This window comes from Euprymna scolopes, chromosome 4 (assembly GCF_053919585.1).
Source record: "Euprymna scolopes isolate OS-2025 chromosome 4, ASM5391958v1, whole genome shotgun sequence".
In the NCBI taxonomy this organism is placed as follows: domain Eukaryota; kingdom Metazoa; phylum Mollusca; class Cephalopoda; order Sepiida; family Sepiolidae; genus Euprymna; species Euprymna scolopes.
The window spans coordinates 1161658-1184596 of NC_136485.1; positions in this window are offsets into that span (position 1 = coordinate 1161658).

Below are 22939 nucleotides of genomic sequence, written 5' to 3' on the forward strand. Positions count from 1 at the left end.
ACGACACACTATAGTAAAGTTGTACAGTTTCATTCGATGTAACCTTGTACAACATAACCACATTGTTAAATTACCAAAGTTAAGCAATGTTGAGCCTGGTCAATACCAGATGATGACTATTTGAGAATACGAGCCGCTTTATATCGGAAAACATTAACACCTCCCTGCAAGACCTGTAAAAACCTAATGTCGTCAGTTCCTCTGATGGTAGCTCTAGATATATCTAAGGCTTTTGACAGAGTATGGCATGAAAAAGAAGAAAACACAGATCATACTGCACCACTGGAAGAATACATAACATAATTAGATCCTTCTTAGATAAGAGAAAAATCCAGGTTGTCCTTGAAGGTAGTACATCTAAACAATATGATATAAATGCGGGAGTGCCTCAGGGGTCTATCCTTGGACCTCTGTTATTCCTAATATTCATAAATGACCTTCCTGACAAAATTGTCTTTAAGATGGATATGTATGCTGACGACACCACGCTCTATAACAGACACAACAGGAAAACAAATTAACACATATCAAAGAAATGGCAGAAACACTAGAGGAAGACATCCGATCATAATTAGCCATGCTCTAGTCTGTCACCTTACAGATGCTAAACTTCTGACTGACAAACAATATGGATTTAGAAAAGCCCGTTCTACAGCAGACACCCTCACTGTAATCTCTGAACGTATATACCATTCACTGGACAAAGCGGGGGAGGGAAGAGCGGTAGCTCTAGATATATCTAAGGCTTTTGACAGGGTATGGCATGAGGGTCTCGCCAGGAAAATTAAATCATACGGTATCACTGGTAGAATACTTAACATAATTAAATCCTTCTCAGATAAGAGAAAAATACAGGTTGTCCTCGACGGCCGTACATCCAAACAGTGTGATGAAAATGGGGGAGTGCCTCAGGGGTCTATCCTTGGACCTCTATTGTTCCTAATATTTATTAATGACCTCCCCGACAAAACTGTCTTTGAGATGGGTATATATGCTGATAACACCAAACTCTATAACAGCCGTGACAGGAAAACAAATGAATACATAACTAAAGAAATTGCAAAAACACTAGAGGATGATCTCCAGTCTTTAGTGGAATGGGGACAAAAATAGATGGTCACCTTTAATGCTGCCAAGACTATTGTTTCCTTCAATAATTACAAGAAACCTTCCCTACCGCCAATAGCAATGGCCAATGACTCTTTATCTGAAAGTAGATCTTTTAAACACCTCGGCCTAACGTTCACAGAAAACATGAGTTGGAACAATTACATTGAGAACATTGCCAAGACCGCTGCGAAGAAGGTGGGTTCTCTCTACCGTGCTAGAAAGCTATTAAAGCCTGAAAGTATCCTATACCTCTATAAGGCCACCATTCGCCCATGTATGGAGTATTGTTGTCATATTTGGGCTGGTGCATCTGCCACTAGTCTCTCGCACCTATACAGGGTTCAAAAGAGAGTAAACAACTTAATAGGTCCTGAACTGTCATCCAAGCTTCAGCCTCTGTCCCATCGACGAAATGTAGCATCCCTCTGCCTGTTAAATAGGTACTTTAACGGTGAATGCTCGGACGAATTGCAAGCACTTGTGCCCCCTCGACGTAAATACTCCCGACAAACTCGACAAGAAGCTAAACAGTAGAAATACTTAGATGCAAGATAGCCTTGTACTCCAGTAGTTTCTTCCCCAGAACAGCTAGACTTTTGAATTCCCTTCCGGGTCCCTGGTTCCCCGACTGTACTGACATGTAGAAGTTCAAATGCAACGTGAACGGACATCTTGCTGCCCAACTTCCTACAAAGTAGCCCTGATGCTTATGTTCCTGATAGTAGCCCCCTACAACAAAGTGGCAATGTACCTTATTTGGGGTGAAAATATAATTAAAAAAAAATAAATTTAAATTAGAACCTGATTTGACGCTTGTGCAATTTAGGCGCGCAGTGCAATTAATTGTTTCGGCGCGTTAAAAAAATGAAAAATGACACCCACGCAAATTCCGGCGTGACCTTTATATACCAAAGGTGCGGACCTAGTTGAAAGCACCCCATGTGATGTCTTCCATCCAATGGAATTCCTCCTAGGACACATTTTAAAACTGATTTTCTAGAGCTCGTTTGGAGCCGATCAAATCGAATATAAACATGCACAAACACAAAATCTATCTCTTTAGTCTCTTAGCCTTTCGAGCATTCTTTCGTCTCTTTAAACTCTTCCGACTCATTCAACGCTTTCTCATTAGGACTTACCACGCGTGCAAACATCAATTATTTCATTTCCACTGCTCCGCGCATTAACACTCTCTTTTAACAGACGAACATTAATATTGTTTCTGTTACATATTTGAACATTCAAAGAACACAAAAAAGAGACTCTCCATCTTTCATATGAACTCAAAAAAAGAACTCTGAAATATTGAGAACTATGTTTTAACTTGTTATTGTTTGTTATTTCTATTCCGGAAATAAACCTCCGTTTGTGTTGCACCTAAGATTTCTTACTTTCATTTTTATTATTTGTGGAGGAGGTCAGTTCCCCAAAAAAGGCCAGGCGACCCCCACACAAGTTGGTGACCCGACGCAGAAATCATATGCACAACGGAATCTTATAAACTATTTAACAACCATGACTCAGCGGCAAAAGTGACAATTTTTTTTCGACCACAGTTTAAAGCTCCGCGTCATCGGAAAAAGTCAGTTGACAGTTTAAAGGCTTTGAAATCACTTTCGAGCGAAGAAAACAAACATGGAACCTTCCTGTGTTGAAAAAACGTTAACGGTAAATATACCAGCATTTAATCCTACCAACATAAAGACCTGGTTTATCCAAATCCAGGCCCTTTTCGATGCAAAGCGGATAACGTCTCAACGAACCAAATACTGTTACTTGGTGGAAAAACTCCCGGCAGACGTCGTCGAAGAGGTGGCGGATTTATTGGAGAATGTGCCAGAAGACAACCCATATGACGAACTTAAGAAGGCCATCTTACGACGGACAGGCTTTTCAAACGAAACAAGGTTACGCAATCTTTTCACCCAAGTAGAATTGGAAGATCGCACTCCGTCACAACGTTTGCGATACATGCGTACATTGCTAGGGGACAACAAAATGTCCGAAAATATAATGAGAAGTCTGTGGCTGGATAAACTTCCAGACACAACAGTACAAATCCTAGCACCCACAACGGAAGAGACAAATATTGAAAAACTCGCCGATATGGCAGATCGAATCCATGAAAATCTGAGGCACTGCAAAGTAAACTCAGCACAAGCACAGCAGAAACAGACGTGCGACGACGATATATCGGGACTAAAAATGACGGTCGAAAATCTCACTCGACAAGTGCAGGAATTAATGCAAATAAACCATCGTACTCATTTAATAAACGATCGGACTACCGAAAACGAAGTCTTAGTAGAGGTCGAAGCAACACACGGGAACGAGCGAACGAAATCTGTTTTTACCACAAAAAATTCAGCACACAAGCTCGGCGTTGCACTTATCCTTGTTCTTTTAAAAACAAGAATCAGGGAAACGAATATTCCGGCCAGTAGAGACGACGACTGTCGCTGGATTTTCCACTAAAGGTCGTCTATTTTTTTTATTCGTGATGATAATCATGGATTTAACTTCTTAATAGACACTGGAGCTGAAATCAGCGTGATACCACCTCTACGTAAACAAAAAGCTATTCCACAGCCTTACCACCTCCAAGCAGGTAATGGCACAGAAATACCGACATACGGTGAAAAATATTTAGACGTCAATCTCGGCCTGCGCCGCACATTTCCGTGGATTTTTACCATAGTCAACGTGACGACACCAATAATAGGAGCAGATGTCCTAGCACGGTTTAATCTATCGGTAGACATGACTAGTCGCACACTGACTGATAACTAAACAAAAATCGTAATTAAAGGTATCACCACAAGATACCAGTCTACTGGGATTAGTTCTGCCTTACCTGAAGAGACGTACATTCGTCGGCTGTTTCAAAAATACCCACAACTTACTCAGCCATTCAAAGTCACGGATAATATTAAACATAATGCAAAGCATTATATTAAAACGAATAGACAACCCGTCTACGCCACCCCTAGACGTCTGAAACCGGATAAGTACAAGATCGCAAAAGACGAATTTCAACGCATGTTGCAACAAGGAATTATCCGACCTTCCAAAAGTGCGTGGTCATCTCCTCTACACATGGTACAGAAAGCAGACGCGACAACATGGCGTCCATGCGGCGATTTCAGGAGATTAAATGCACAAACTGTACCGGATAGATACCCTATCCAACACATTCACGATTTTGCAATTGGACTGCAAAATGCCACGGTATTTTCCAAACTGGATTTAGTAAAAGCGTATTACCAAATACCGGTGGCGGATGAAGATATCCACAAAACAGCACTGACCACACCATTTGGACTTTACGAATTCGTCAGAATGCCATTCGGACTTAGGAACGCTTGTCAAACCTTCCAAAGGTTAATATACGAGGTTTTTAGGGACCTTCCATTCGTATTCGCTTACGTGGACGATGTCCTAATTGCTAGTAGAAACCTCGACGAACATAAACAACACTTGGAACAAGTTTTTCAAAAACTGTCCCATTACGGTTTAAAAATAAACTTGGACAAATGTATTTTCAGTCAGCAAGAAGTAAACTTCCTTGGACATTCAATTGATAAGGATGGTATATCACCATTACCCGAAAAAGTAAGCGCCATTACGGATTTTCCACAACCTACGTCTGTTAGACAAGTTCGTCGCTTCATAGGTGTAATTAATTATTACAGACGATTTTTACCCAACTATTCCCCAATCCTAGCACCGTTAACGTCATTATTGAAGAACAAAACGAAAAACCAACAATTAAAATTGGAAGATTCAGCTTTAAAAGCTTTCCATCAAGCTAAAACTGCCTTAGTCAATTTCACAAAATTGAATTATATTAAGGACAGCGAAGAATCAAAGCTTACACTTACAACAGACGCGTCAGACATAGCTGTAGGAGCAGTTATACATCAACTGACAGGGGATACAATGCCCCCTATATCGTTTTTCTCAGCCAAACTGAGCAAGACACAGACAAAGTACAGTACCTTTTCAAGGGAACTATTAGCAATTTATTTGTCAATTAAACATTTTAGACATCTGTTAGAAGGAAGAAACTTCTGTATTTACACTGACCATAAACCGTTAACATATGCACTGCATACGCATGTAGATAAATATGGTCCAAGAGAAATCAGACACCTTGATTATATTGCCCAATATTCCACAGACATCAGATACGTCAAGGGACAAGAAAACATCGTGGCGGACGCATTATCACGAGCTGCAATAACTTCACTAAATTCCAGTTCGTTAACTATGGAATTAATTGCACAAGAACAAAAGACGGACAAGACACTCACTGACGTACAACAGAAAACGTCTTTGCAACTGAAGGAAATGGCCATACCTTTTAGTGTAACAACACTTTATTGTGATACAGCAAAAGAACAACCGCGTCCATACATACCGCCAAGCATCAGACGACATGTTTTTCTACATTTTCACAATATGTCGCATCCAGGCAAACGAGCCACTGTAAAAATAATAACAGACCGCTGTGTTTGGCCGAATATGAATGCAGATATTCGAAATTGGACAAAGACGTTTGTATCCTGTCAGAAAAATAAAATACACGGGCACACGAAGTCACCGCTGGGCACTTTCAGTGCGCCTGATGCCAGGTTCACCAATATCCATGTTGACTTGGTGGGGCCATTACCGCCCTCAAAAGGACACACCCACATTCTCACCATAGTCGATAGGTTCAGCAGATGGCCAACAGTCATACCCGTGAAAGACACATCGGCAGCGACAGTAGCTGGAACAATACTAAAAGACTGGATAGCAATTTTTGGAGTACCGTCAATACTCACAACGGACAGAGGTTCGCAATTTCAATCGAAACTCTTCGCAGAGTTCAACCAATTGTTGGGAACAACCCACATAAAGACTACTGCTTATCACCCTTGCTCAAACAGCCTCGTCGAACGCTTTCACAGACAGCTAAAAACTTCTTTGGCTACGAGTCTTAACAACGCGGACTGGTCAGATAATTTACCATTAATCCTATTAATGATCCGAAACACAATAAAAGAAGACTTACAAAGCACACCAGCAGAGCTAATTTTTGGATCCGTAGTCACACTACCTGGACAGTATTTTAATGCATACACAGATATTTCACCCACGGCTACATTTGTGACGGAATTAAAGAACAAAATGTCTTCTCTCAAATTTACCCCCACCAGGAGGACTGCCAAACAAACATATATACCGAACGACCTTCACACATGCAAATTTGTGTTTATCAGGAATGATACGGTCAAAAAGCCATTTTGTCCAAATTACACTGGACCATACTAAGTTTTGGACAGAAGTGAAAAATATTTTACTGTCCAACGGAAAGACAGGAAAGACAACATCGCGATCGACCGAATTAAACCAGCATACATTGGGGAATACCCTCAGACAATTTCCCCACCAGAACAAATTCCCTTAGAACATGGGAGTCCAGCAGAAAATGACGAGGACACCAAACCCATGACAAAAACGGGTAGGAAAGTCCACTCGCCGAAACATTTAAAGGAATACATTACATATTGAAAAAAACTTTTTTTTCCAATCCGGGGGGAGTATTTGTGCCAGTTGGCACAGTTTAATATTCAAATTTAAAATCGTTAAATACAATTTAGGCGCGCAGTGCAATTGATTGTTTCGGCGCGTTAAAAAAAATGAAAAATGACACCCACGCAAATTCCGGCGTGACCTTTATATACCAAAGGTGCGGACCTAGTTGAAAGCACCCCATGTGATGTCTTCCATCCAATGGAATTCCTCCTAGGACACATTTTAAAACTGATTTTCTAGAGCTCGTTTGGAGCCGATCAAATCGAATATAAACATGCACAAACACAAAATCTATCTCTTTAGTCTCTTAGCCTTTCGAGCATTCTTTCGTCTCTTTAAACTCTTCCGACTCATTCAACGCTTTCTCATTAGGACTTACCACGCGTGCAAACATCAATTATTTCATTTCCACTGCTCCGCGCATTAACACTCTCTTTTAACAGACGAACATTAATATTGTTTCTGTTACATATTTGAACATCCAAAGAACACAAAAAAGAGACTCTCCATCTTTCATATGAACTCAAAAAAAGAACTCTGAAATATTGAGAACTATGTTTTAACTTGTTATTGTTTGTTATTTCTATTCCGGAAATAAACCTCCGTTTGTGTTGCACCTAAGATTTCTTATTTTCATTTTTATTATTTGGGGAGGAAGTCAGTTCCCAAAAAAAGGCCAGGCGACCCCCACACGCTTCAGAGACTGGCTGAAGACTGCCGACGGTTCCTGGCAATGAAGCAAGATTCCCGAAACATAGAGGAAGCAGGTATCGTTCAAATTAAGTAAAATGCTTTAAAACTAAAGGATACCCGCCCGCCAGCAATTACCAACGAAGAGGCGAAAAGAACCCTTCACAAAATTATGAAGATAGACAAAAACATAGGAACCCTCGTAGCAAATGTGGAGGCCTCATGGGTACAATGCATGTAAATACCAAAGGAAAACAACATGATCTATGCAAGTGAGCAGGGCACAAGGCCTCACATTTCAGAGCGAAAGTAGCAAAAATAGCTACGTAAATACTTCCAACAGAGAACATAAGGAAATATGTTACGGTGAGAATCAGAAATAAAGACGTAAAACTGCAGCTCGATTCAGGATCGGATTTATCAATTATAAATCTTCACACATGGAAGATAATAGGAAATCCCACGATGACAAAGACGAATAAAATCGCAAGATCGGTAACTGGTGACAAGATTAATTTTGAGGGTGATGTAGTTATTAATGTGTCACTAATAAGAACGACAAAAAGCTAAAAGTTTTCGTTCTAAGGAACGCAACAAACTTACTCTAGACCGATTAGATTAAGGAATTTGAATTATAGGACCCGCCAATGAGTGATTTTTCTCACAAAATCGAAAACCTAACGGCTGAAACTGACAAACTCAAAAAAGATCTAAAAAAAAAATTTCCCAAGTGTTTTCTCCGTAAGCCTGGATGCTGCACAAAAATAAAAGCGAAATTTGAATTGCTGGACGATGCAAAAACAATATTCAAAAAACCATGGAGAGTACCGTTCACTTCCAGGAAAAAAATTGAATATGAATTGGAAAGACTACTTAACACTGGGATTTTAACCACTATTAACTATAGTGAGTGGGCAGCCTCCACCGTATACGTGAAAAAAAATCTAAAATGAATGCGGCGCTCAAGGACCATCATTACCCGCTACCAAACCCAGACGAAATATTCGCTAAGTTAAATGGCGGAAAATATTTTTCCAAAATAGACTTAAGTGAGGCGTACGTACAAATACCAGTAGAGGAAGATAGCTCGAAACTTTTGTGTATCTCAACGCACAAATGACTTTATAAATTCAATAGATTAGTATTTGGTATAAAAGTAGCACCTGCAATTTTCCAACAGGTTATTGATACATTGCTAAGCGGTTTGGATTTCACAATAGGCTATCTGGACGATATTTTTAAGCGTAGTCAAAAGTGTTCGACAGAATAAAAAAATACGGCTTCACATCGAAGGAAGCAAAATGCGAATTTTTTTTGAACAAATTAAATACCTGGGTCATATCATAGTTAAGAACGGGAGGAAACCCGATCCAGACAGGTTCACAGCTATAAAAGTCATGCCAGAACCTCATAATGTAACTACATTGCAGATTATTTTTATGGTTGGCAAACTATTATTAAACGTTCATTAAGAACATGCATGAATTGCGTGTACCATTAAATGTACTATTAAAAAAAGGAAAAAAAATGGGACTGGACGCCTGAGTACCAGTCAGTGCTTAAGAAATTAAAAAAGATGTATTAACGTCAGATTTATCCCTGACTCATTTCAATCCGAAACAAGAGATTATTGTCGCAACTAACGCAAGTCCTTATGTGATCGGTCGTGTATTCTACAAAAGATGCCTGATGATTCCACTAAACTGATCGCCCAGACGTCAAGAACTTTACTTCCTGCCGAGAAGAATTACTCCCAAATTGAAAAGGAAGCACTGGGAATCATATTCGGTGTTACACGGCCGTAAATTTAAATTTCACGGTCGTAAATTTAAATTACAAACTGATCATAAGCCGCTTTTAATCATCTTTAGCTCTAAAAAAGGTCTGCCAACTTACACAACCAACAGACTGCAAAGATGGGGGACCATTCTACTGAATTACGATTTCAGTATGGAATTTCTTACATCTGCGAAGTTAAGTCATGCAGACGGATTATCGCGATTTATTCCGAAATCAAGGGAGACACAGTAATAGCGTCACTGCAAAGTGAACAGGACTATACACAAATACTATGTAATACAATCAAAGAACTACCAGCCACTTTGGAAGATACAATAAGGGAGGCTGAAGAAGATAGTTTCATCAAAGAAACAAAACAAAAAACTCAATCGGATGAATTAGCGGCAGAAGTTTATTCTATGTGCAATGAGGTATTGTTGTACCGAGAAAGAGTAGTAATCCTAGCTACACTATAAAAGAATGTTTCATTGCAGTTACTTGCATATTATCCTTATAATTTCTTAGAAACGTCTTTCCATTTTTCGTATGAAAAGGAGATTGTTAGATAAGAGATTGTGATTCACTTCTATTGTTTTTGCGAACACCTTTTTCTATTGTTTTATCAAATATTTGATATTAATGATTTAACTTTCATAACAATATAAGGCCTTGGAAGTTTTACATGTGTTATGTCTTTTTATCGTGAATTTTGAGTACACTTCTCTTTACGTTACTACTAAATTTACATGAGAATGCACTTTCAGATTTTATATGGATTCTTGAACTTCCCCTTCTATAAGAAACACACACACATCACACAAACACATATATATATATATATATCGATATCGCAAGATGGGAGGATAGCGGGAAATAGGAAGAAGAAAAAAGAGATAAGAGATAATAATAAAGGAGAAGACAGAGAGTTTAACATGACACCTAGAGAAACTGTAAGATGAAAAAAGAGGCAGTTGAAAGAAAAGAGTGTATAAAATTACAATGTTAACTTATTATTTATTAGATGTATTTAGAGCCGCTAAGTAACGTCAAATACATATAGATATTGTAGATAAAATATTTTGAATGTATATTGTATGCATGTACAAAATTAATGTACAGATTAGTAAAAAATTAGTAAATAAAAATAAACCACTCGATTTTGTTAACAAAAAAAAAAACATGTAATTTTCCACATGCGACATCAACCCAGAAAAAAAACAGCATATGCCTGCATTTTATCGGCTGGTAGATGCTCTTAAAATTTGCAGCGCCATTTTTTCGCTACAGATTTGATCACCTAAATAGCCGAATAAAAATTGCTTTTATTCGGAACAGTTATTCGTATAAACATGCACTCACAAACATCTGCTTCACAAACCTTCCTAGTGAATTCTTTAAGTAAGAGCGTTTTTGTCGCTAGTGTAAATCGAAAAGCCATTGATTCTTGTGTGTCATAACCTCTCATTATTTGTAAAAGTTTGCTCTTATCCTGAAAATCTATAATTGACTAAAAATTTCAAGTTTATTTTATTTATTTATCAAATCTCTTCAATCAATATCTTTTAAAGCAGCCAAACCGTTGCTTTCTGGATGATTTGATATCTTAACGTATGAAAATGTAAAATCTCTGTCACTTTTAATAGACTTGTGATAGACCATCTCTCAATGAGAGTGATCATTAGGGCTGTGCACGTCCTCGCATCCCACAGAGCAACTCTGAAAATATCGTTGTTTATATATAGTCGTCTAGCCAGAAATATGAGATTTATTACTTGACCATTGATTTCCAGGCAAATGTGTTTGTTTCAGTGATAGTTAGCTGCCACTGTTTTCTCTTTATCTGCAACCATTAGCCTGGCACCGTCGCGATGGAAAACATTATTCTAGATTCCAGAGCTGCGTTCGTCCGTTACGCTAGCTAACGTTAATAGATGGACACAATAGATTAGAAATCCTAGTCTAATAGTCTTCGATCGCCTTACCAAAAGACATCCGCCAACCACTAGATTTTACCGGCCATCCGTGACCATTGATCTGCTGCGTTAGTTGTTGGTTGCAAGCATCTACTAGGGCATGCTAGTGCGACTTCAACATCTTGTGGACTTGACTAGCTGCTGGCTGTCTGGTCTAGAAAAACATAAAGTCAACACACTCCCCTTAGATTGTTTAATATTCGTTATTATTCTAAATCTATGAAAACAAAAAAACAAACAATTTTCTTACTTCTCTTATATGTTTAACTATTCAACAGTACATTTTTACAATCATTAAAACTAGATATTGCTTTTACATTTATCCGAAATTGCAGAAAAAACTCAATTGGCCGAATCGGTGCTAATTTTATTATTATTTGTAATTTTATTTTTCTAAACATTAAATGAAAAAAATATGTTACTGTTGATTTGGTTAAAGGGCATTTGACTAATGATTTTCGAGAATCTTTTTATCGAAATACCGTAGTACCTTTAACGTACGTACGCACATAGGTATGTCACGGTTTCCAGATTATGAATATTTCGCTCGGAGGATTCTAGTTATTAACAATGAGGACAAAATGAAAAATAATTAAATAAAAATAAATGATAAATAATGTGTGAAACTAAAATATAATTTCTTGGTCTTCTGGCTACGATTCTAGCGTAGTATATGTTCTGCCTACAGATGGCATAATGATATCGTGGGGTTTCTGTTCGCATAGGGCGTGCTTACAATGGAAATATGTCACAGACTCGTAAAAGATATTGGTGATAAACCATTTATAACCAGATATATTCTGACACTACATTGACCAGATTACTTAAATGGATATGTTTACAATTAAAAAAACATAGCTACAACAATATCGTGGGGTCTCCATTCACGCTGAATGTCCACAAGAATGCGAAACAGCTATATATTACATATTAAAAATACCGCTGTGGAATTTCCACGGGTCCCATTAATCTCTTCTAATATTACTAAAGTATGCCTACAGTAACATATAAAGCCTTAATACTGATATTAACACATGTTGAACGGTTTATAAATGATTAGTGACATAATATAATAAGAAATCGCCAATGGTTCAATTCCAAGTCTGCTAAATTGCCACTGGAAACTTTTTAACGGCTAAGAAAGAAATGTTGCCAAATGATCTCTATAGGCAATCATACTGTTATAAACTTGTCTTATTAAACGTTCAAAGAACTTATAAATGAAGACATAATTGTTTTCGTTTGAAGTCATAATCTTGTATGTAATAAAATAAATTTATCAACCTTGTTGATAAACAGACACAGTTTTACAGATATGTTTAATAAGATACTTTTATGAATCTAAATATATAATCAAATATTAATTATTAATTACAATACAGAGAGTTGCTAGACAATATATATATATATATATATTGATAATATGTCTCTACTACCGTTCGACGAAGTTGCTGGCGTTTGTCTATCCATATTCGATGTAGAGATATATTATGACTAGTACAGACACATTTGTTACTTGCCGAATTTAGTTTATATCTGGTAATCATTCCCATTTGTTAATATTATATTTCTAAGTTAAAGATTCAGTTTCAAAGCATATCACGTATTCCGAGTAGTAAAACCGCCTACATTAGAATTGTTTTTAGAAAGATTCCTAACATAGTTAAATAAAGTGAATCATGCATAAGTGTTTTGCGTACTCCAGCAAAAAATAATGCTTTTGTTGTACAAAGTTTGAGGAAAACAAAATCCAAACATGTAACTTGATGCTAATATATGCACTCAGTTGATTGTGACGAATGAGAAATGTTTACACGCGCTCTTTATAGTTAGACACCTTTATTTTTCCAAAGAAGAAATTTACTATATTCGTAAAAGCCGTCCAGTCACTCAATTCTGTAGGATTCATAAAGTTACAGAAATCTGCGTCATTCATTAAATTTCGAATCTGGGGTCCATAAAAATTCCAGCTTTTAATTTCAGATAAGATGTGAATTCAAAGGCAAGAATTCTGGAGAAAGAAGTTATTAAAGTAGACAGCTTTTCAGTATATGTGAATTCTTATATTAAATTAAATGGAATGCTCTCATGCTGATTGCGTCGTAGTTATCCACATTCAGGGAGATCATAAGTGTGACCTGATTAACATAAAGGATCGTTTTGCTCCCCATTTAGGGGGATCAGACTTTCCAGGGGCCGGGGAGAACCGGATAACTATGCTAAGATAGCTTTAATGGACTTGAGTTGAAATATATTGATATATTTTGCTTTATTGTTTGTAAATCGGAGATATATTGTTGTTTGAGAGGTGGACAACAGGAAATGTTAGAATAATCGACTGTACTTGTCGACGTAGCGGATCCTTCAGACTGTGGCTGTCTGAATGATAGGACGTGACCTTTCGAGGTCATGGGAATAGATATCATATTTTGGTCTCAAGTTGCAAAACTAGTGATATTAGTGAATTGCACACCCGCAAATTTGGGTACCCCAATGTGTGTCGTAATTTGATTGGTTTGGGGAATTTTCCACTCGAACACACACCCGACTATATAATGTTAACCCGCTCGAAGATTAAGCAGATTCTCGTTTGATTCCAAGGGGCACAGATTGTGTGGAGACTCGCCATTCCCCGAAAACGTGACGAACACACCCCTCCTCCGACCCGTCTGAGTGCTGCCTCCGAAGAGAAGAGAGGTTTTAGACTTTTAAAAACTTACTACGAACTGAACTATATATTTGTACAAAGTCTGTAATATAGCTCGTAAAATTAGAATAGAATTCAAGCGTCTGTTGTCTTTCTTACCTGCGTGAGTTTTGTTATTCGTTTTCAGCGGGTCTCTAAAATTAACAGACGACACGAGCCGAAGTTTTCGAAGATCAGGGGTCCTTACGTAACTTCACGTTACAATAAGTGCAACCACACATTCTATTGAAGTATTAGTAAAACCAGAACATGACTGCAATATTTTCATGTATTGTAAATAAAACTCATAAATAAGAAAAAATTAGAATAAAATAATTATGTACATGCAAGCTTGAACAGGGGATGATTGGGTCTATTGTGGAATGCGCTACCACTAAGCTATATCTACAGATTATAATAAATCGTCTGAACTCCAATCTCTGGTCTCCCCTCGCCAATCTTTCACGAAAAACACCCGTCTAGCTGAATCCATTGTGAAAAATTTCCCCCACTCTATATCTGTGCCTTAATCAAAACGCGGATTCGATGAACAAAGCTTCTTTCTCAGAACTGCACGCCTGTGGAACTCTGTTCCGTCTGCCTGCTTCCAACCGGACTACAACTTGGATGTCTTCAAGTCCAACGTTAACAAATTCCTAATGAACCGCCCTCTTAGGTAGACACTTCGTCAAATCTCCACACTAACGTAATGTACTTGCAATAACCCTTATCCCTGAGTGGCTTCCGGGCCTTGATAAGTGGTGATCAATGTGTAAAAATAAAAGAGAAAATGATGTCTTGAGATTTTATTATCTCCCATTATATTGGAGTACTTCAAATAACTGCCTTTTGTGCAATCACCTGAATCTTGTAGAAATTGCTGAAAGACTAAGAAAATAAGACGCTGATAGCCTATGTTTAATTTTATAATCCGACTATCAGCATAAAATCGTCAATAATAATAGACACATACAAAATGTGAAAACAGAAATAATAGTAAAACTTATTTTTTATTGTTGTCCTACTGTTATCTTTATTATTTCTGCTTGCTAGTTTTTTTGTTGAATAATTATCTTTTATAACAACAAAAACAACTAAAAATCCGTTATTAATGTGGAAGTCGTGCGAAGGAGTGATGCTATATTAACACACAAGTTACTAGTTACACTTATATTACACAAAATACCATATCAGTTATTAAATTAAAGTCATTAATTAAATTAACGTTTTTAGTAAGTGACGTAATACATGATGGACGAAACAGATAGTATTGTTATGTAGACTGCTACTTCACTGTTACTGTTTATTAAAAAAACACGTAAAAAAGACAGAAATCTAAAGAAAAAACACAACTACTTATGTATATACTATTCTTGCTACTTATACATAAAACATCCGTAGTAACACTAAAAACATTAAGTGTTGGTGAAATGCTACTGCACAAGTATGTGCTTACAAATTCAACCAACATGTATTGATTTAGGGAAAGACGAAAAGATAGAAACAGCCTTAACGATAAAGTAATTTGGCTAAAGGTTTGTTCATCCGTAGGTGATGTTTCTCAACCCATCCCACAAGCCACAAATATATTACTATTTCGAAAGAGTATTCGATGTCAATGGTATTTATCTCACAGAATCGGCATCCACTTTTCGGTTCGTCACGTTTTTTTTTTGTCATAAATATTTATGCACTAGTCAAGCAGAAAATTAGAACAGTACAACATCAGTTATGATTATTAATCAAAGAAAGATCAATGATTTAATGTATTTGACGATATTCATTGGACAACGCCGTTATTTTTATTACTTACTCGTTTAGTCCGGGGATATACAAGAAATAAAAAAATCGCATATAATCGTATTTTAAAATAACAGAATAAACATAATAATAATAAAACTATTTATACCTTCTACTATTAAATAAATTATAATATTGCTCATGAGTAATATTTCTTTTACAATTATATATATTTATATGTAAAACATTTGAGTGATGATATATCTGTTATCACCTTTTGACATTGAAACAATCATTATAAATAATAAATATTAAGCCGAGAAGAAAGTTGTCTTGAGGCCTTTCTTGCCAATTTTTTTCTGTTCCTTCTTCGATTTGTGGTGATTCTTCTTTCTTCTTTCATTTTTTTTCAGCCATTCTGTATTTCTATAATGATCCTTTCGCCCTTTACATATCTGACTCTGGTAGCATTTTGTTTCTGTCCGGTTGTTATGTTTTTGTTTTTACTCCGTTTATATTCATGTAGATTAGGCTTTTATTATTATTATCAAAGGTCTTATTTTGCTTGCAATGTCCAGATTTATAGCTGCATAATGTGAATCTGCCTTCTTTTGCTGCTATTTCTTTCTTCAATTCTTCCTGTTTCCTGTCGAGCCTCTCCACGCAGGTCACATTTCTACTTTTCTATCTTCTTGTAAGCGTTTTCATCTTGTTTATCGTTTTGACTTCCTTCTTTATTTTGTTTATCTGGGATTTCAGGCCTAATTTTTTATCCAAATTTTCTTTCACGTCTAATTTCTACTACTTTAAACTACATGCTTACTCTATTGGCACCAGCATAAAGCAAATTGTTTAGGTATGTAATGCTATCTGATAGGGTGTATGGGAGGATCTCTTTTTACTTTTCTGTTTCACTTTTAATATCTTCCATTCTTGATTCCTCAACTATGGGAGTTTTGTTTTTTCCTCGTACATAATTTATCTGATGTTTTCTACTCCAGCTTTTTAATTCTTGTTAAGTTCTGCTGTTTCTAAAATCTCGGTCTCCTTGCTTCTTTTGTCCCTATGGGGTTTCCAACAAAGGGCGTTTCTTGGTCTATTCCGCAGGGTTTTGTTGTATTTCACTCAGTTATAGATTTGAAAGCCAAACTCTCTTAGAATAACGTTCGCTTTGTCCGCAATTCCTTGTTCCGACGTATGGTAGTCGATGAGCATATCGCATAACTCTTTTCATTCGTTTCAGATATCCTCGCTCTTTGGGGTGACTTTAATAATACCTGCCCATTACCAGTCTATTCTCGTTTTGTTTTTCCATTTCTTTCTTTCGGATTATTATTATTATTATTATTATTATTATTATTATTATTATTGGCTGACATGGAGCTTTCATTATTTATTATTATTATTATTATTATTATTATTATTATTATTTATTATTATTATTATTATTATTATTATTATCATCATTATTATTATTATTATTATTATTATTATTATTATTATTATTATTATTATTATTATTATTAGAAAAACTTCCAAAATGTTTAAAAAGTTGTAAATTAATCCAAATATTCTGTAAAAATATACACCCCTAGCCTTAGTTTTATAATCAATTTAAGATTGTACAAATATACCTAATATCTAATTGAAAACATTTTCCCTTATATTACCATGAAATAATATCCTATACATGATTATTTTATACATCCTTGTTGCCATAATTTTTCAATGTAACACAGATATATCAATATATATGCTTTAAAACATAACAATGCATAATTTATAAAACTAACCGATATTAATTATGGTACATCAACCTGAAAATAAAATAAATAAATATTAAATAGATTTTAATAAGTGTTCATTAGACGTTAGTATTACTTCCTGTAATATATATTCATGATATTAAAACTTGCCTCCAATAAAATGTATAGTAACGTATTTTATTATTATTCTTGTTTGAAGTTTGACTATTTTATTTTAGGCATACTAAGAACTAAAGGGCGAAACAATAAATTTGTCGCCCTAAGAAAACAACACAACAGCTTTATTTTAAAATTTTGATTGAAAAAATAAATTAAAAACACTTGATTATGTAGTAGAGTTTACATATATTCAATGTAGCCACTTTAAGCCTCAATCATCGTCTCGATAGGGTCCAGAACTGGTAGCATACTTTACCACAAGCGTTGGCGAATACCTGACGGATGGTGGCGATCAGGCTGGTGTTGTGAGAGATCATGGTGATGTTCTCAACGTATGACAAAATGAAGTAGTCCAGTGGGTTCAGGTCACGGTAGGAGAGAGCCAATGAGAGTAGAGTACAAAGTCGTAGCACTTTTTCTGAAGCCAAGCTCGGGTCTCATTGAACTTGTGGGCCAGGGAGAGTCCTGTTATCATACTCAGAGTCTGCCAGCCGCTACCTATTTGTACTAGGGGCTCATTACACACTTTAGCAGATCCAAATACACTTGGTGTTGACTTTCAAGCCGACTTCAAAGATGTGAGGTGACATAATGTGGTTCTTACTTGAAACCACACCAACGACCATAATCGTAACCGAAACTTCGTTGCTCTATGCCCTCATGCGTCAAACCGTCCGATTTAGATTTCGAGTGTGTTGGAAATAGCATGTTGTCGTAACTTCGATCGATAGAGAGCATCAGTTGTACAGCTGCGCATCTTGGTCAACTAGTTGATGGTGTGCAATAAAAAAAGAAAAAACATTTTTCATCAGATGGAAATAGAATCATGCCGGCTTTTTTATGGCGACAATGTTATCATTCCATCATGTAGTATAAAATATTTATGAAGAAGATTAACCTATTATTATACGAAACTAAAACTTTTCATAACAACTTTTAATAGCATTTCAAATTTAACTAATATCATCTTTACCGAAATTTAGCGCAACACATTCAATGGCATAAGTGCGTTAAATTATAAACAGATTGCAAAAAGCCTCGCTCCATTCTACTTCCCTCTTTTATAACTAGCAACCACTTGGCGGATTCATTATTTCCGATCACATGACACACGTGGGTGTTCTGCCATAATTTAGGTAACTAAAGACACCTTCATTATAATTGATTAAATCAGCGTCATTTTTCTTTAAAAAATCATGAATGTCTAGACGCTTAATTTTGAGAAACGATTTCCTTTTTTTTTCGCTCCATTTTCTTTTTCTTTTGTATTTTTTCTTTTTTTTCATTCGGTTTTTATTTTCATTAAGTAAATGCTGTCGAGTAAGACTAGAGGAATATTGCCACCGGAGATGTCTTTTAAGACGGAAACAATAAATTTATTACAGCGACCTACGTTTATTTTGTTTATCTAAATCAAATCAAATCATATATATATATATATATATATATATATATATATATACGAAGCTCCTTCAATAAGTTTACAGACTATTTTGTACACGCATTTAACATTGTCACAGACGTTTTATAATTCAGTATGTTATTGCTATGCATCTTACATCAGCCAAATTATTATGATTTCAGCTTCTAAAGAACAGCTACAACATAAATACACTCTACTAAAACCTGATTGTCATAGCTGGTGAATTTCAAAGATGCAATCTGGAAGCGAGGACACTTTAGAAGAACAATATGCAATGAAATCTGTTTTAAACTTGAAAAACGCCACAGAAACGTATTGAATGCTTCAAACTACTTTTAGACCATCTTGCATGAATCGAGCATAAGTTGTTGAATGGTATAAGAAATTCAAGGAAGGCAGGAAGTTTGTGAGGGATGATGAGAGGCGTGTGAGGAGTAAGGAAATCAGAACACAAGAGATGATTTTCAAAATAAAGAATTACATGGATAAGGATTATAACTGCACAAGTTGATGTCAATGTGAAAACTTGACACACACTTAATTGCAAGAAACTAATGTTTTGCACGAAGTTTGTCTATCGTCAAGACCTCGAACCCAATGACTTTTACTTATTCCCCAAGCTCGAAGATAAACTTTAGAAGCTTTCCTTATAGAACAATTAAGGGGATAAAAGAGGCCGTCACGAGGCTCATTGGCACGCTCACACAAGAGGATTTCAATAGGGCATTCTACGAGGGGCGTGCAATAAGTAATGCCCCTGACCCACTTCCCATAGGAGTAGAACAACGAAACTTGGCACAGTTATTAGTCTTTCTCTACATAGGAACCACACAGAGATATGCATTTCTTCCATCGTTTGATGCAGCTCTGGAGACCGTTTTGTAGAACACCCCAGGTTGGTCCTCCAACCACGACGTGACTTCAGAAATCAAGGCTGCATCATCTGGGAAACGCTTTCCTTTCAAAAACAACTTCATGACTGGAGACAGGTGAAAGTCAGAGGGTGCAAAGTCAAGAGAGTAGGGAGGATGAGGGAGGATTTCATAACCACACGCCCGTGCTTCTGATCTGGCGACATGCGAGTTGTGGACCGGAGCATTGTCCTGTAGGAGGAGGGTACCTTTGCTGATAATGCCCCGCGTCTTGATTTTGATAGCTTCCCTTAATTTCTTCAAAAGTGAAGCATAATATGCTCCTGTAATTGTGGGACCCTTTGCCAGGAAATCTGTCATCACTACTCCGTCCTGATCCCAGAAGACTGTGAGCATCCTGCGTAATCAGTCTTTTGAAAAATGTTGACTCATCTTCTTGGCACATCTTCAAATTCATCATCGAGCACTCGACGCGTTCTCGCTTCTGGAATGGTGTGAGCAACCTGGGAATCCATCTGGCAGACACCTTATGCATATGCAAGAGGTCATGAATGATAGTTTCCACCAGACCCTGTACTAATCTTGACATCTTGGGCTATTTGGTGAATAGTAATGCGACAATCTTCCAAAATGGCAGCCTCAACTTGACGGACAGATTCCTCATCAATGGCAGAAGGGGGGTGGGCGACCAGGTCTGGGAGCTGTTTCCACAGACTTCAGGCCATGTTTTAGTTCACGATGGCAACGTTTTACAAGGTATATGATGGGGCATTATCACCATAACTTTCTTTCATTTCATCAAAAGTCTCCTGTGGTGTGCGTCCTTCAAAATACAAAAACCGGATCACTGCTCGACATTCAACAGGCTCCATTTCACACCTCACTCAGTTCAAACACCAGTAAAACAGAAACCACAATTAGTTTAGAGCTGTAATTTGCCACATAACCCGTAGAGATATAAATCATTGGACATGCAAAATTTCAGCTAGCTCAGACAACTGGGTATGGTTCAGGGGCATTACTTATTGCACTCTCCTCGTAGTAGTTATTGGAACAGTACAAGTACATTACAGCCGGAGATTATATATTATTTAATTGGAATTCATTACTGAGATGAGTATTATTTAATTATTTGTTGCGGAATATTATCCTCATCTTTCTTACTTGTTGTTTACCGATGTTTCGGCTAACTATTGCTCTGGCATTCGTCAGGTGGTAACTGCAACGAGATAGGAACTCCAAATCCTCTAACTGCATTCTCAGCAATTGTCGTCTCACCACGTTTTGGCCAAGTAAACCTCTCTCCGGCTTTAGGTATGATTGAAACTGCTGTCTTCAATTCTCACCTGGAAACGTAGAAATTCAACGTCACTATCTATTCGGGCCCCGAAAGAGTTCCTATTCCGTCGCGGTTTCCACCTGACGAAGGCCAAAGGAATAGTTGACCGAAACGTCACGAAAGAACAACTAAGAAAGATAAGGATATTCGAAGGGAACTCGAGTTTTTGTGTGTACTATCAATAAAAGTGCCCAATACGAAAAAAAGTATGGGAATTATTGAATATATATATATATATATATATATATATATATATATATATATATATATATATATATATATATATATACTAGCATTTCATTTCGACGTTGCCCGGGTATTTGGAGGTGTATGTTGAGCAAAAAAAAAAAAAAGTGGTAGTAGCAAAGCAGGTTCGAACCCGTACCGCGAAGGAGGAAAAAAACAGGATGAAAAAAACCTGACGTCTCTGCTGTTACGACCACAGCCAAACCGGAAGTAAATTAATTTTAAATTGAGGATAGAAAATCGAAAAGAGGGGATGACTTTCGACTGCCCAGTTAAAGGTGAAGAAATTAATATTTTTAGCCAATTTTTCGGTATTTGTGGTCTAAAAGGTTGAGCTTAAAAACGATACTTATCTTGTGAAAATTCGTCGCCTCTGTCGAAAGTTTTAGTAGACATGCAAACATCCATATATTTAAATATTGGTAGCTCAAATTTTCGACCAAAACCGATTAAAAAGCTTGCCCTATTTCTGAATAACCATTATGTAAAATTCAAATGTTTAGACCAGACATTGTCTGAGTAATTTGGCAGAGACCGCAGCGATCAATTTTTTTTTAATTTGACCCCTATTATGACTGCTTAACATTTATTGTTTTGGGCTCAAATCAAGTTATTAAGTTAGATCCACGTCAAAGGAACCTATATATATAATTTCAAGGTTTTAACTCAAAATTGTCGGAGGAGTTCGGTAGAGTTCGCAAAGGTCAAATCGTTGAATTTTGACCCCTTAATAGCAAAACATCTGTCGGATTTTTTGTTATTACATATTCACCCCAAACAAGGCACACTGTCACTTTATTGTAGGGGGCTACTATCAGGAACATAAGCATCAGGGGTACTGTGTAGGGAGTTGGGCAGCAAGCTGTCGGTTCACGTTGCACTTGAACTTCTGCATGTCGGTACAGTCGTGGAACCAGGGACCCGGAAGGGAATTCCAAGGTCTAGCTGTTCTGGGGAAGAAACTACTGGAGTAGAAGGCTCTCTTACATCTAGAGATCCCTACTGTAAAGGGGTGGGATTTAGCCGCTTGTCGGGTTTGTCGGGAGTATTTACGTCGAGGGGGCACAAGTGCTTGCAGTTCGTCAGAGCATTCACCGTTAAAGTCCTTGTAGAACAGGCAGAGGGATGCAACATTTCGTCAATGGGAGACAGGTTGAAGTTTAGCTGACAGTTCAGGACCTATCAGATTGGCGACTCTCCTTTGAACCTTGTCTAAGAGCGAGAGACTAGCGGCAGATGCACCAGCCCAAATATGACAACAATACTCCATACATGGGCGAATGGTGGCCTTATAGAAGTGCAGGATACTTTCGGGCGTTAATAGCTTTCTAACACGGTAGAGAGAACCCACCTTCTTCGCAGCGGTCCTGGCAATGTTCTCAATGTAATTGTTCCAACTCATGTTTCCTGTGAACGTTAGGCCGAGAAGTTTTAAAGATGTACTTTCAGATAAAGAGTCTTTGCCCATTGCTATTGGTGGTAGGGAAGGTTTCTTGTAATTATTAGTCTTGGCAGCATTGAAGGTGACCATCCATTTTTGATTAAAAAGATGTCCCCAATTCTTAGTACCCTGTAT